This window comes from Ictidomys tridecemlineatus, chromosome 1 (assembly GCF_052094955.1).
Source record: "Ictidomys tridecemlineatus isolate mIctTri1 chromosome 1, mIctTri1.hap1, whole genome shotgun sequence".
NCBI lineage: Eukaryota > Metazoa > Chordata > Mammalia > Rodentia > Sciuridae > Ictidomys > Ictidomys tridecemlineatus.
The window spans coordinates 224,980,311-224,995,035 of NC_135477.1; positions in this window are offsets into that span (position 1 = coordinate 224,980,311).

Below are 14,725 nucleotides of genomic sequence, written 5' to 3' on the forward strand. Positions count from 1 at the left end.
AAAACTAGAAATCAATGATAGAATAAAAATTAGAAGAGCTGGGGTTGAGGCTCAGTGGTAGCACACTGGTCTGGCATGTGTGAGACACTGGGTTCGATCCTCAGCACCACATAAAAATAAATAAATAAATGAAATAAAGGTATTGTGTCCATCTACAACTAATTTTTTTTTAAAAAATAGAAGCTACTGTGATACCTGGATACTGAATAATATAGTATTGAATGACAGATGGATAACAGAAGAAATCAGGAAGGAAATAAAAGGGTTCTTAGAGGTAAATTAGAATAGTGACACAACATATCAAAATCTCTGGAACAGCATGAAGGCAGAGCTTAAGAGGAAAGTTCATTTTATCGAGCTCTTTCTTTAACAGAATTAAGTCAACAAATAAATGATCTAACATTACAACTCAAAGGCCTAGACAAAGAACAAATAAACACCAAAAACAGTAGAAGACAGAAAATAATTAAAATCAGACCTGAATTCAATGAAATTGCAACAAAGGAAACAACTGAAAAAAATTTACGAAACAAAAGTTGATTCTTTGAAAAAATAAAATTCATAAATCATCAGCCACACTAATGAATAGAAAAAGAAAACTAAAAGGAAATATCACAATGGACATGACTGAAATACAGAAGATAAACTATTTTAAAAATTTATACTCTAATAAAATAGAAAATATTGAAGACATCAACAAATTTATAGTGACATATGACCTATCCAAACTGAATCAGGAAGACATACAGATTTAAACAAATCAGTTACAAGTAATGAAATAGAAAACACCATCAAAAGCCTACCAATCAAGAAAAGGGATTTTCAGTAGAGTTCTACAAGACCTTCAAAGAACAATTTAACACCAATACTCCTCAAAGTATTTCATGAAATAGAAAAGGAGGGAACCCTTCCAAACTCATTCTATGAGGCCAATGTCACCCTAATATCAAAACCAGACAAAGACACATCAAAGAAAGGAAACTTCAGACCAATATCCCTAATGAACATAGAAGCAAAAATTCTCGATAAAATTCTGGCAAATTGCATACAAAATATATTTAAAATATAGTGCACCACAACCAAATAGGGTTCATTTTAATCATGCAATTTTGGCTTAACAAATGGAAACAAATAAATGTAATTCATCACATTGATAGACTTAAAACCAACAATCATATGATCATTTCAATAGATGCAGAAAAAGCATTTGACAAAATACAGCATGCCTTCATGTTCAAAACACTAGAAGAAGTAGAGATAGTAGAAACATACCTCAACATCATAAAAGCTATAAATGCTAAACCCAAGGCCAGTGTAATTCTAAATGGAGAAAAATTGAAAACATTCCCTCTAAAAACTGGAACAAAACAAGGATGTCCTCTTTGACCACTTCTATTCAACATCATCCTTGAAACTCTAGCCAGAGCAATTAGAAGAAAGAAATTAAAGGGATATGAATAAGAAAAGAAGAACTCAAAACTATCACTATTTCCTGATAACATAATTTTATATTTACAAGAGCCAAAAAATTCCACCAGAAAATTTTTCAAACTCATAAATGAATTCAACAAAGTAGCAGGTAAAAAAAATCAACACCCTTAAATCAAGCATGTTCCTATACATCAGTGATGAATCTACTGAAAGAGAAATTAAGAAATGTACCCCATTCACAATAGTTTAAAAAAAAATACTTGGAAATCAATCTAAAAAAAGAGGTAAAAGACCTCTACAATGAAAATTACAAAACACTAAAGAAAGAACTGAAGAAAATCTTCAAAGATGGAAAGACCTCTCATGATTCTGGATAGGAAGAATTTATATTGTCAAAAAGGCCACATCACCAAAAGTGTTATATAGATTTAATGAAATTCTAATTAAAATACCAATGACATTCTTTATAGAACTAGCAATAGCAATCATGAAATTCACTTGGAAAAATAAAAGAGCCAGAATAGCCAAAATAGTCCTTTGCAAGAAGAGTAAAGCAGGAGGCATCACAATACCAGGACTTAAACTATACTACAGAGCCATAGGAACAAAAACAGCATGGTATTGACACCAAAACAGACACATAGACCAATGGTACAGAACAGGAGACACAGAGACAAACCCACATGAATACAGTTATCTCATACTAGACAAAGGCACCAAAAACATTCACTGGCTAAAAGATAGCCTATTTAACAAACAGTGCTGGGAAAATTGGAAATCCACATGTAACAAAATGAAATTAAACCCCTCTCACCCTGCATGAAACTCAATTCAAAGTGGATCAAACACATAGGCATGTAGGCACTAGACTAAAAACCTTGCACCCAATAGAAGAAAAAGTAGGCCAAAATTTCACTATGTTGACTTAGGAACTGACTTCCTTAACAAGACTTCTAAAGCCCAAGAAGTAAAATCAAGAATCAATAAATGGGACAGAAGCAAACTAATAAGCTTCTTCTCAACAAAAGAAACAATTAGTAATGTGAATAGAGAGCTTATAGGTAATTTTGTATAGCAATGAGGGTCTCCCTTCATTTCCATGCAATTTCCCTTTTCTCTCCTTTTCCCTCCCATCTCATGTCTCTGTTTAATGTTAGTCTTTTCTTCCTGCTCTTCCTCCCTGCTCTGTTCATAGTTGCTCTCATTATATCAAAGAAGACATTTGGTATTTGTTTTTTAGGGATTGACTAGCTTCACTAAGCATAATCTGCTAACCGATGTGATTCTGCAATCTGCATTTGGGGTAAAATTGGGAGTTCATAACCCACTTCAATTTAATGTATGAAATATGATATGTCAAGAGCTTTGTAATGTTGTGAACAACCAATAAAAAAAAACTAAAAAAAAAAGAGAGCCCATAGAATGGGAGAAAATCTTTACCACATGCACCTCAGAGCATTAATCTCCAGGATATATAAAGAACCCAAAAATCTTAACACTAAAAAAAAAAAAAAAAAACCCAGTCAATAAATGGGCTAAGGAACCAAACAGACATTTCACAGAAGAAAAAATATAATCAATCAAAAATATATGAAAAATTGTTCAACATATTTAGCAGTTAGAGAAATGAAAATCAAAACTACTCCAAGATTGCATCTCACCCCAGTCAGAATGGCAATTATCAAGAACACAAACAACAATAAATGTTGGCAAGGATGTGGGGGAAATATACAGTCATACATTGCTGGTGGGAATGCAAACTGGTACAATCACTATAGAAAGTGGTATGAAGACACCTCAGAAAACTTGAAATGGAACCACCATTTGTCCTAGCTATCCCACTTCTCGGTTTATACCCAAAGGACTTTAAATCAGCAAACTACAGTGATGCAGCCACATCAATGTTTATAGCACCTCAACTCACAATAGCTAAACTGTGGAAACAACGTAGGTGCCTTTCAACAGATAAATGGATAAAAAGTTGTATATATACATGATGAATATTACTCAACCTTAAAGAAGAATGAAATGATGGTATTTGCCGGTAAATGGATGCAGCTGGAGAATATCATGCTACGGTAAATAAGCCAATCCCAAGGAACCAAAGACGGAAAGTTTTCTCTGATATGAAGATGCTATTTCACCATGGGGATGGGGTTAGGGAAGAATAGAGTTACTTTAAATTAGGTAGAGGGGAGTGAAAGGAGGGAAGGGGTTATGGGGATAGGTAGAATAGTAGAATGAATTAGACATCATTACCCTATGTACATATATAACTATGCAACTGGTGTGTATAGCCAGAAGAATGAGAAATTATGGTTCATTTTATATATATATATATGTGTGTGTGTGTGTGTGTGTGTGTGTGTGTATCAAATTGCATTCTACTGTCATGTATAATAATTTTTAAAAAATTTAAAAAGGCAAAAAGATGAGGTGCCTGTAACTAAAACTGTATCATTAAGAGAAAATGTTGAAGGAGGAGCACTAGTTCATAGAGAATTAGGAAATCAGAGTGGAAAAGAAGAATGCTAAGGTCAAATGTCAAAAAAAATGTGATTTGGGGCTCAGAGAGAGAGAGAGAGAGAGAGAGAGAGAGAGAGAGAGAGAAGAATCTCCAAAGAAAGACTTGGAGATTCAATTCTGAGATAGACTGGTAAATATAGCATAGTGTCTGCAAGTTCCTAGGTGGCAATGAATACTTGTGCATGTACTCCACAACACCTCAGTAGGATGCTTTACACCTGTAGCTGCTCAATAACTATTGATTATTTGTAGAGCAATTTCAGAGAAGTAGCTTTTATCTGAAAGAGCAACATAGAGCCAAGTGTGGGAAAGAGTCAACTCCTAACCACCTCTTCCACATTCCTGGACATTGACCTCCAACTTCAACATTTAAGCTAGTTCTATGGTACACAGTAGAGGATGTTTTGAAAGACTAACGAAAATGTAGGCTTTATATCATTTTCATTTTTTTCTTCTCTAATTAGTAATTATAATGCATACAACCTGTTTTGTTTTTCAATTACCAGCTTAAATATTTTTATTAACAAGACTTCAATAATATTCTTATTTATTTATTTATTTGTTTATTTTTTAGTTTTTGGCGGACACAAGATCTTTGTTTGTATGTGGTGCTGAGGATCGAACCCAAGCCGCACGCATGCCAGGTGAGCGCGCTACTGCTTGAGCCACATCCCCAGCCCCTCGATAATATTCTTTACCAAGAGGAATTATCAATATTAAATTCCTACAGATCCATTCTGTATTATGAATGAGCGGTGCTGTATTACACATGTAGGTACAATGACTTACTGCTGTGAGTCTGAGGAAAATAGGTAACAGATGCAAAGTTGGCATTACACATTCTTCTTCTCTCATAACTCTTTAAGCATTCTCATATGCATTCCTGAAAGGTTTCTATACATGCAAACATTGGGAAAACAGATAAACGTAATCATTCTCTTGATTATTCTCATGGGAGTTTTATTGGTTGGCTGTGTGGACCATATGTAACAATTTCTTCCATACCATCTATTGTTTGACTATTAGTTCCAATGTCACCTCGCTGTATTTGCCAAATACCATGGCCATTTTGTTTCCAAATGAAAGGAATTAGTATCATTAGCCTTTTTGGTTGATTCCATTTTCTGGGTGTAGTTTCAAACCAATAAATGTTCATGCCCTTTTGTGTTATTTATAATTCCTAATGTTTCTAATTACAAAAATTTATAGAATTGTTATGTAAAATAGAACTAGGTAAAATAATAACTGAGGTCTGCTTTCCTTTAATCCTCTTAAATCTCTCAGAGGTAACAGTTTTTTCCAACCTGAAGTGTGTTTTCATAAGAAAATTTCTGATAAAAGATAATCTTCAATATAAAAATGAGTGAAAATTTTTCATTTATAGCAACCTTAGATCACAGGCTTCACATACTATGTTAAAATGGGGAATGATGCTTCTAAAATTCAGAACTGATATTTTTCTGTGTGAATGAGTAATCAAGAACAGGAACTGGAAATAACAATTTCTACATATTTGTTCTAACCCTCCACTGGCAGGGAATCAGACATAATATTCTTAAAGTTATAATCATTCAACTGGCCAAATTCTGCATTTGGGGAAAAAATTAAAACCTGCAACCAAAAAGGTAACGTTAGCTTTTGTACATCTTGTTTGAAATGCTTCAGAGGCCCAGTTAAAATGCTTCATATTTTCCTCAAACAAAAATCCCCTTTATCTACTTTCTGAACTGAAAGAAAGCTTCTATTTTGATTGCTTCCTCAGAAAATTCACTTGCAAACCTTAAACTTTGCATTTTCTTTTTTGGTTGACTATGAACTCCTTAAGTCAAGGACTTCACCTTGTTCATTTTTATCCCCAGTACTTAACATCATATCTGACACTTGAGAGAGATGGGATGAACAAATCCAGCCCTTGAAAATAATAGGAGAAATTTTTAGCTCTAATCACAAATAATCTTGAATTACATTATCAAATCACTGCTGCCCAGAATGCTGAGCTGTTGCTCATGTGCTCACTTGTTCCTTCAAGAAATGTACTCCGAATTTTATATGAAAGAGACTTGCCAAAAAGTAAAGCAGCTTTATAAGAAAGAGTGGGATTGACTTTGTCTACATAGCAATATTAAATCTGATCAGACTGTCATACACATGCAAGATTCTTTGAACATGCTGGAATTCCTGTCTGAAAATTATTCTGAGTGGTATTTTTTTGGTTTATTTTTCAGTTTAAACTCAATTTTCAATTTTTGCTGTCTATGAGGAATTCCTATCATTGCACATCCATGCAACTATCCAGATTAATGTTCTTCACACAAGACTTCTTGCCTTGTCAATCTAATTTTCTATTTTTTTAATGTACTCCTCTCTTCATTTACTTTATTTATTTCAGCATCCAAATTTGGGAAGAAGCATATTTTCAAGTGGCATTAATGAAATTGTCAGCTTGCTTAGAAGATGTGTGTGTGTGTGTGTGTGTGTGTGTGTGTATACACTCCAACAATATACTAATTTTCAGTGAAAATGCCCTACTCCATATTTTATGTATTGATAGCAGTAAATGGACTTTAAAATAGTTCTACAAAAGTGTGAAGTGACACATTAATAACTTGCTGTGTCATTTTGACATAGGCTCAACTGGTCGAAAAGTCAAACTTTCAATCAATCTAAAAGAAAAGTCTGGATTATTTTTATACCAACCTGATTTTTATTTTACCTCAGAGTCAACTGATCATAAATATTTAGGGAATATAACAGTTCATCTTAAAGACTTAGAGAACATCTTATTTTGAATTTTAATTATTAAATTTTTCAAGCAGTTATTGAGAAATTGCTTCAGTGGAATTTCAAAAGGTCCGTCTGCCAGAAAGGGAAGAATATAAGGTAAGATAAAGCAATCTATGGTTCAAATTTGATACAAGAATTGGATGCTGTAGAGATCAGTGGTTGGAGAAGCTAGGTTATATCATGGAAGGGTCTGAATACTATTGATGAGTTTTTTCCCCATTTCCAGAGCAATTTCAAACCACAGAAGGTTGTTATATTACACAGTAGAGTGACACCCTTCACAATGCTGTTCAGAAAAATTAATCTGCCTACAGCATCAGATCATTGGTATTGGAAAATCTGTAAGAGGTCATTATAATACAACTCAATATATTTTAGTCATTCTATTGGATTTCCACCTAATTGAATTTCTGATGATCTAGAGTAAGATGCTTCTTAAGACAGAAGTATTTCAGATTCATGTTAAGCTCACATTTACTTAGCCCCTATTATGTGCACATACATTATCTCATTAAACCCTTCTAAGATATTTTGCTAATGAGGAAACAGAATCAGGCAAAGCAACGTATTCAAGATCACACAAAGCAATAAGCCATGAGAAAATTGAGCACTTAGAGGCAGGAGAAAGAAGGAAATTAAACCAGCATTTCCAGGGGAAATATACTGCATAGATGAGGGGTAGAGAAGGATTGAAAATAAAGAAGGCACTGCAATTGCTTATATTTATTAAGAGCAGGCATGATTAATATATATTTGCTGGTCTGCTTTGAGTACTCACTAGACTCTCCAATTTCCTTGGAAGTAAAGAACTAAACAAATTCCACATGCTTCTAACCCTTTTATTTTGGGGGATTTGGGTGCTGTTGTTGTGTTTATCTGCTTGTTTATTCTGTGCTGAGGAGAGAATGTGACTATAAAGAAATCCATTAGGTAAGATGCTGGACAAGGCCCATTGCTTGTTTCAAGTAGCTCCTAGCCTAGAATGTAGCGATGTCCTCTCCTCCTTTTTATAATATGAAGAAATGAGCATGTGCTATTTTTCTCTAAAGTATAAATGCCTTCTCTTAGAATCATGCTTTTAAAATAGTCCCCATAAATTAAAAAAAAAATAATCCAGGTGAAATATTAGGAAGTAGGATATTTCAGTCATGTTGAGAAGTTTCATGTTACTTCCCTGGAAGTCAGTATTGCTAATTAAAGTTTTATATTTTAAAACTGGAGAACGGGTTCTGAATTAATTGCTCTTCTAAATCAAGAGGTAAAGCCTAAACACTTTGCCGTTTATTGTGTAGGGGAGTTTTTCTCACCAATGCCTATTACAAGTTTTGATGAACTAAAACCTACACATTTTTCCTTACCTTACATTAATCACATTTTTGCTTTGCTTTCAACAAGCATGCTTATTTATAAATCAGAACTAATCCAAGGGAAATGGTGACCTTAATAAATGTTGGTGGGAGGGAAGTAATTGGGTATGCCATAAGTGTAGGAAATAATACTCAGAAAGCCATAGCACTTTGGAATATGAAAGATGGAGCCAGTTTAACATTTATACTTCTGTCTCTTTTGCTCCCTAAATCACATTTCTTGTGCAACAGTGCCCATTGGCCCAAGGAAAGTTTAGTGAATCCGGCTTTAAATTACTGCACTCAGTAATTGTTGACATATGTGTACTTTACAGCGCTAATTTATTTCACCATGAACCCAGTGTTTACGAACACACAAAAGCAGATTTATAGTATGTAAGATTAAGAACATTTTTAATCTTTATGTTAGATTTTTTAGGTTAGATAGATTAAGAAATGTAATGTACTTTTTAAAATTGTGTGAATCTACCCAACGGGAAGCACAATAAACAGTAAAATGTGACTTCTTGTGTAATTGAGAAATGAAATAATTTCATTTAAAAAGCATTATAACATGTGTTTGAAATGCAAAGATGATTTGAAGATCGTGGATCTAAGGTCATGTTAACAGATAAGATCTTGAGGGATCACAGGATTAAGCTGTGTTTTTAGTAACGAGGCTCTAACATTGCTGAGCCCCAGTTCTTTGCCAGGGCCCATTCTAAGCCCCTTGTTTCAATTATCTCATTTAGTTGTTATACAAGCATCTCAACCGGTCACTCTTCATATTCCTATGTAACTGATAAAAGACTCTGAGCCAGAAAAATTCCCCGACATCACAGTTAATAAGTGGGTGATCAGGATTCAAACTCAGGTAACCCCAGGTACATAGCGTACATAAGAGTGATAGTTTCTTCTTCAGCTGGTATCTCTAAGAAAATATTAACTTCCTTCACCAACCATAGATAGCAGGTAGTGATGGGGAAAAACACAAGTTAATTGGATTCAATTGTGACAGATGAAATGTGCATGAATAAAGATTGCTAAAAAAATTTTTTTACTTATGACAGGGTCTATTCTTCACTTACTTTTATCCTTTTCCTCCTAACCTTTCTTCCCTCTTGGCTTCTCTATCATTCTAAAGGAATAAATGAATAAAGTAATAAGAACTTAATGAATGCTTACTATATGTATGTGGGTCCATAGAAGATGCCCAAAGAAACACACAGATCAAGAACGAATGATGTCTGGTTCTTACCCTTCAGAATATATCATCTAGATAGAAACTGAGATATGGACCAGGCAACGGTCAATGACTGAATGTTAAGTTACATATCAGAGATAATATCTGCTAAACAATTCTGATTCTTAAGGCATTTCATCAAACTATCAGAGGTTATAAAATATCCAAAGAAAGAACAGTGCAAGAGGAAAGAAATTGTTGGAGGGTAAAAGATCATCAGAAATGATGTGATGGCTTTAAATACAAACTTGCCATACTTGTAACACAGCGAGGAAATCCACCTGATTGGATTGAAGGACCATTTTGAAGGAGTTTTCCAAAATGAATTGAAATAGTACAGGTAAATTGAACAGAGTTTTGTAAACTTTTTAAAAAGCAATGTAGCTTCATCTAAAGTATAGCTGTGGTGACAGAAGAGGCAACTCACTTTTATTCTGAATTTTTTATGCAATCTTTCCCTTGGGCATTTGGCAGCTTTTAAAAGGATAAAACTGGGTCTCAAGGCCTTGGCACTATGATATTTTGGGATGGCTAATTCTTGTTGTAGGGGCTCTGTCTTGTGCATTAGCACCCTTAGCCTCTACCTCCCAAGCCTCTATGGGTGAATTTCAGTTATGACAATCAAAAATGTCTCCAGACATTATCAAATATTCCAAGAAAACAAAATCATTTTACCTCTTTGCACTCAAATGCATACAGTACTTACTTGTTTGTTTGTTTGTTTGTTTAAATAATGGAGATTTAAGCCAGGGGCACTTTACCACTGAGCTACAACCCCAGCTCCCATCACACCCCTCCTTTCAAATTTTTGTTTATAACAGAAAGTTTTCAGGTACACACATAGCACAGTTTATGTTGACATAAAGTATGAAATCACTTTGTATATTCTTATTTTGACTTCAAAATACAGTTAATTGTTCCTATGTAATTTGGGGTTATAAACTCTAGATTTCTACCTTAAGGAAAGCAAGAACAAGAAATAGTTTTTTTCTTCTCTGAAATTCATTATTAATTACAAGCAACTCAATTCAGCTACACTCATTATTTTCTTTTATTTTCTTTTTAGTTATACATAATAATAGAGTCCTCATTATTTTAAGTAACTTTCATTTTATTCTATATCTATTTTCCTTTGTTATGCTTTTCTATAACAATCTTTTGGTTAGATCCTTTATGCTTTTTTTCCCTCTCAACCAAAATGTAAACCACTTGAAAGCATTTTTTTGTTTAGACACACATTTTTTTAAAAAGCAGACTTCAAAAAAGATCAACAAATGTTATTTGAAATAAAATTATATTTTGGGATAGCCTTTCTATTGTGTCTATATGCATACCTTTCACACATACATACTTAAGACACTATAAAATAGTAGTATTTAAAACAATTTAAATGCATTCAGAAGAACATTAAGTATATAAATACTTATAGTAATACATAGGCAGCAATAATTCATTTATTTGAGAATTAGTAGTTGGAATGCGATTGTCCTCCAAATTTCTAATAAGATTTTTCAGTTCAAACTGAACATATAAAGAATGTAAGCACAAAATTGAATTTTGTTTCTTTTGCTTTTAGAAATTTTGCTCGCATTCTTTGTGATGCTCAAGTTAAAAATCAGGTCATTCAGAAACACGCATGCTCCACATAAGCAACATGGAGAATTATAATTTCCAAAAAAAATTTGAATTAAAAATATGATCTATACCAGAGTTCAATAAATACATCACAGCTAAGTGATAGATGCAATTGTTGAGAACTAATTTTATACGTATAAGGTGGACTTTGCTCTCCGTAATTTATGACAGTAAATAAAACACATAACTTCATCTCTTTTTATTTGCCAGCTGGTGTTGCCATCTGTGATCCCAGGTACACAGAGAATGTGGGTAAAGGCCCAGGAGCACCCTCTCAGAAATCCACCTGCCTCTTTGACCATCTGCTATGGAAACTGCAGTCAACAGTCACTTAGTCTGCAGCAACTCCCAGACCTTCCACACTAGAGCCATCCTCTGGGACACTTATAATAGGGACCAGAGCTGGTGTTAGAACTCCTCCTGCATGTGTCCCCTCCCATTCTGCATTCCTATTAGCCTAACTTTTCCCTTCTTCTCCATTATATCCTGACTCTACTCAGACATCTTTCCACCCATGCCAAGGAGAGTAAAATCCCCAGGATTAAATTCAAAACCAAAGTTCTTCCTATTATTTTCATTGCTTTTTAAAATAGACAAAGTCCTTGAATTTTTTATTATGAATTAATGAGTGAAGTTAGGGTTCTTACGTTTCTGTGAATTATTTTCATAGAAAAGAGGCATTATGTCTAAAATATAAAATCTTAATAAAGTTATCAATATGGAAAGTATTAATTTCATCTTTTAATGGGAATGTAATATCTAGGACTGAGGAAGTGTGTTTCATTGTCCAAGCACTTTATAATTGAGCTCTTAGAGCACTTGGATTTCTTTTTTATCCTGTCCTGGGAGGCCAAACTGCAAAAGCCATTTAATCCAGTTATTTGACTTTTTTTTTTTTTCTCATCAATACTAGAAGCAAATTGTTGGCATAAATGACTTTTCTTAACAGGCAGGTTGCTGACCTTTATGCCAAGAATATGTCCATCTAGAGAAGTTCATTGTGTAGACACTTTAATGGGTTTTCCTATAAATCACCAGGTTGTGGGAAAACCTGTCCTGATGTCTGCACACCTTTGGAACTTTAAAGCCTATTCAGTTTAACATTGTTATTGGTATTATTGCCATACCAAGGTACTGCTATGCAGTCATTATATCTTTTATGCTTCTGGAATAATCGATTCTCAGGCAAGCAGTGCCGATAGCACTCCTACTTCCTTTATATATAAAGAGGTGCAACATCTTTACCTGCCAGCAATTTTAGGCTTATGATTTCACTGAGTCTGAGAAGTACTTTAAGCAAATTAAGTGACTCATTTTCATTCCCTGAGTCATGACTGTATTTGTCTGCAATGTGTAAAGCAGAAAAAGACATGGTTCTTCCCCCAAATTCCCAATTACATTATTCACACATTTATAAGACATTTCCCTAAACAGTGTCATTGTATTGAAACAACTGCTATATAGGCACCTTACCCAAACAAGGAAGAAACAAAGAAACTCACCCTAGGACAGAGACATGTAAGTCCTCTGGCCTCTGTTTCCTGAAAGCAGAAACAACCATGACAGCAAAGAAAAGCTAAATGGCTTCTAATAGCGAAATGAAGAGGAAAATCATGGTGTTCTCACATAAGAGCATAATACAGAGCTTTAAAATTAACATACAAAGATGAAGAGAAAATGGCATGGAGCAATTCTTATGATATAAAATTATTTTTTATTTAAATGCAGAATATAATTTATTTTCCCATTATGCTCTTAACTGGGTAAAATCAGAGGTCTAGAAATTAAAGGGGAAGTGAATTAAAAACAAAACATTATTAGGGGTCATCTTTAAATTTTGTAATTATAGTTTTCTTTCTTCTATTTCTCTGTTTTGCAAAATTTCCACCAATGATTATTAATTCAGTTTTCAGAAAGAAAATGAGGAATTTTCTTAAGAGAAAAGAAGTTTTAAAGTGAGGTGCTAAAGCAACTCAGTGAGACCCTGTCTCTAAATAAAATACAAAATAGGGCTGGGGATGTGGCTCAGTGGTTAAGTGCCCCTGGTACTCAATTCCTGGTATGGGAGAGAGAGGAGAGAGAGAGAGAGAGAGAGAGAGAGAATATTTTGATAAAAATGCTATGAGTAAGTATTCAGTACCCCCAAAAACTATATATTAACTTAAAGTATTTTTGTACTAGAGGACACTAATTTGTTTCTTACAATACAGTTTTTTTATTGGTGCATAATGGGATTCATAATAATGAATTCATATATACATAATGGGATTCATTATGCCACTTCATAATGCACATCATTTGATCAATCTTATTCCCTAATACCTTCTTTTTCCTTATTCCTACTACCTGCCTCTCCCTGTTTTACTTGTTCTACTCAACTGATCTCCCTTTTCTTATGATTACTAGTATTATCATTATTTAGTGCATTATAATTATACACAAGCAGAATGCATTGTGGTATATTCTTACATAAACATACTGTAAAATGATAGATTTCATTCCTTGGAGACTAATTTTTAAAAAATAAGACCTTAGGATTGAAAAAAGTTAAACTATTAATAGATATAAAAATCCTGGGGCAATAGGATTTTTAACTTCTATTGTAAACTAATTCTTTTTTTAATTTTTTTTGTAGTTGTAGATGGACCTTTATTTTATTTGTGTATTTCTATGCAGTGCTAATGATCAAACCCAGTTCCTCACATATGCTAGGCAAGCGCTCTGCCACTGAGTTACAGCCCCCGCCCTGTATACCAATTCTTATAAGTAGCAAGGTACAATACAAAGTGAATTTGGTTAGAGAGGAAATATATTTAAAAGTTAGGGACATTTGAACACAGGTACTTATCAAACTTTAAAAGCTCAAGTCTCCTTTTGATCACACACACACAAAAAAATCTGTATAGTTCCAGCAGTGATTTTAAATGGATTTAATTCTACCTCATGTGATTTTTGTTTTAGTTCAGTTTAACAAATATTTATTGAAAATAAATCAGATTCCTGGTTCACTGCTGGATACTAGGAACACCAGAAAAGTAACAGAGTCAAAAGGCCTTCACAGAACTTTTCTAGTGGTTCTCACTCCTGTGTGGCAAGAGAAGCTGGACGCAGAGGAACACAAAAATGACACCTGCCCTGAGTGCTACATGATCTTGGGAAGAAAATTTGCAGCAACTGACACCTAAGTTTGGATATGAAGTCAGAAGCAGAGAGCCAGTGTGTGAGTGTGAGTGTGTGTGTGTGTGTGTGTGTGTGTACACTTGATTGTGTTGGGGGTCAAGGGGCTCAGGAACTGGGTTAAAGAGCATATACAAAGAACAGAAAGTGATACCATGAAGAATTTTAAAAAGTGAAATAAATTTGGTTTGGCTCAAAGTCAGAGTTTGAATTAAGAACTAAAATAGGTTGTGGATATATAACCGACGTGATTCTGCAATCTGCATTTGGGGTAAAATTGGGAGTTCATAACCCACTTCAATCTAATGTATGAAATATGATATGTCAAGAGCTTTGTAATGCTGTGAACAACCAATAAAAAAAATAAAAATAAAAAAAATACAAGTGGAAGAAATGTTTTACAGTAGAGGGGGTTGAGAGAGAAGAGGGGAGGGGAGGGGAGGGGAGGGGGGATAGTAGAGGATAGGATAGAGAGCAGAATTCATCAGACACTAGAATGGCAATATGTAAATCAATGGAAATGTAATTGATGTAACTGATGTGATTCAGCAATCTGTATACGGGGTAAAAATGGGAGTTCATA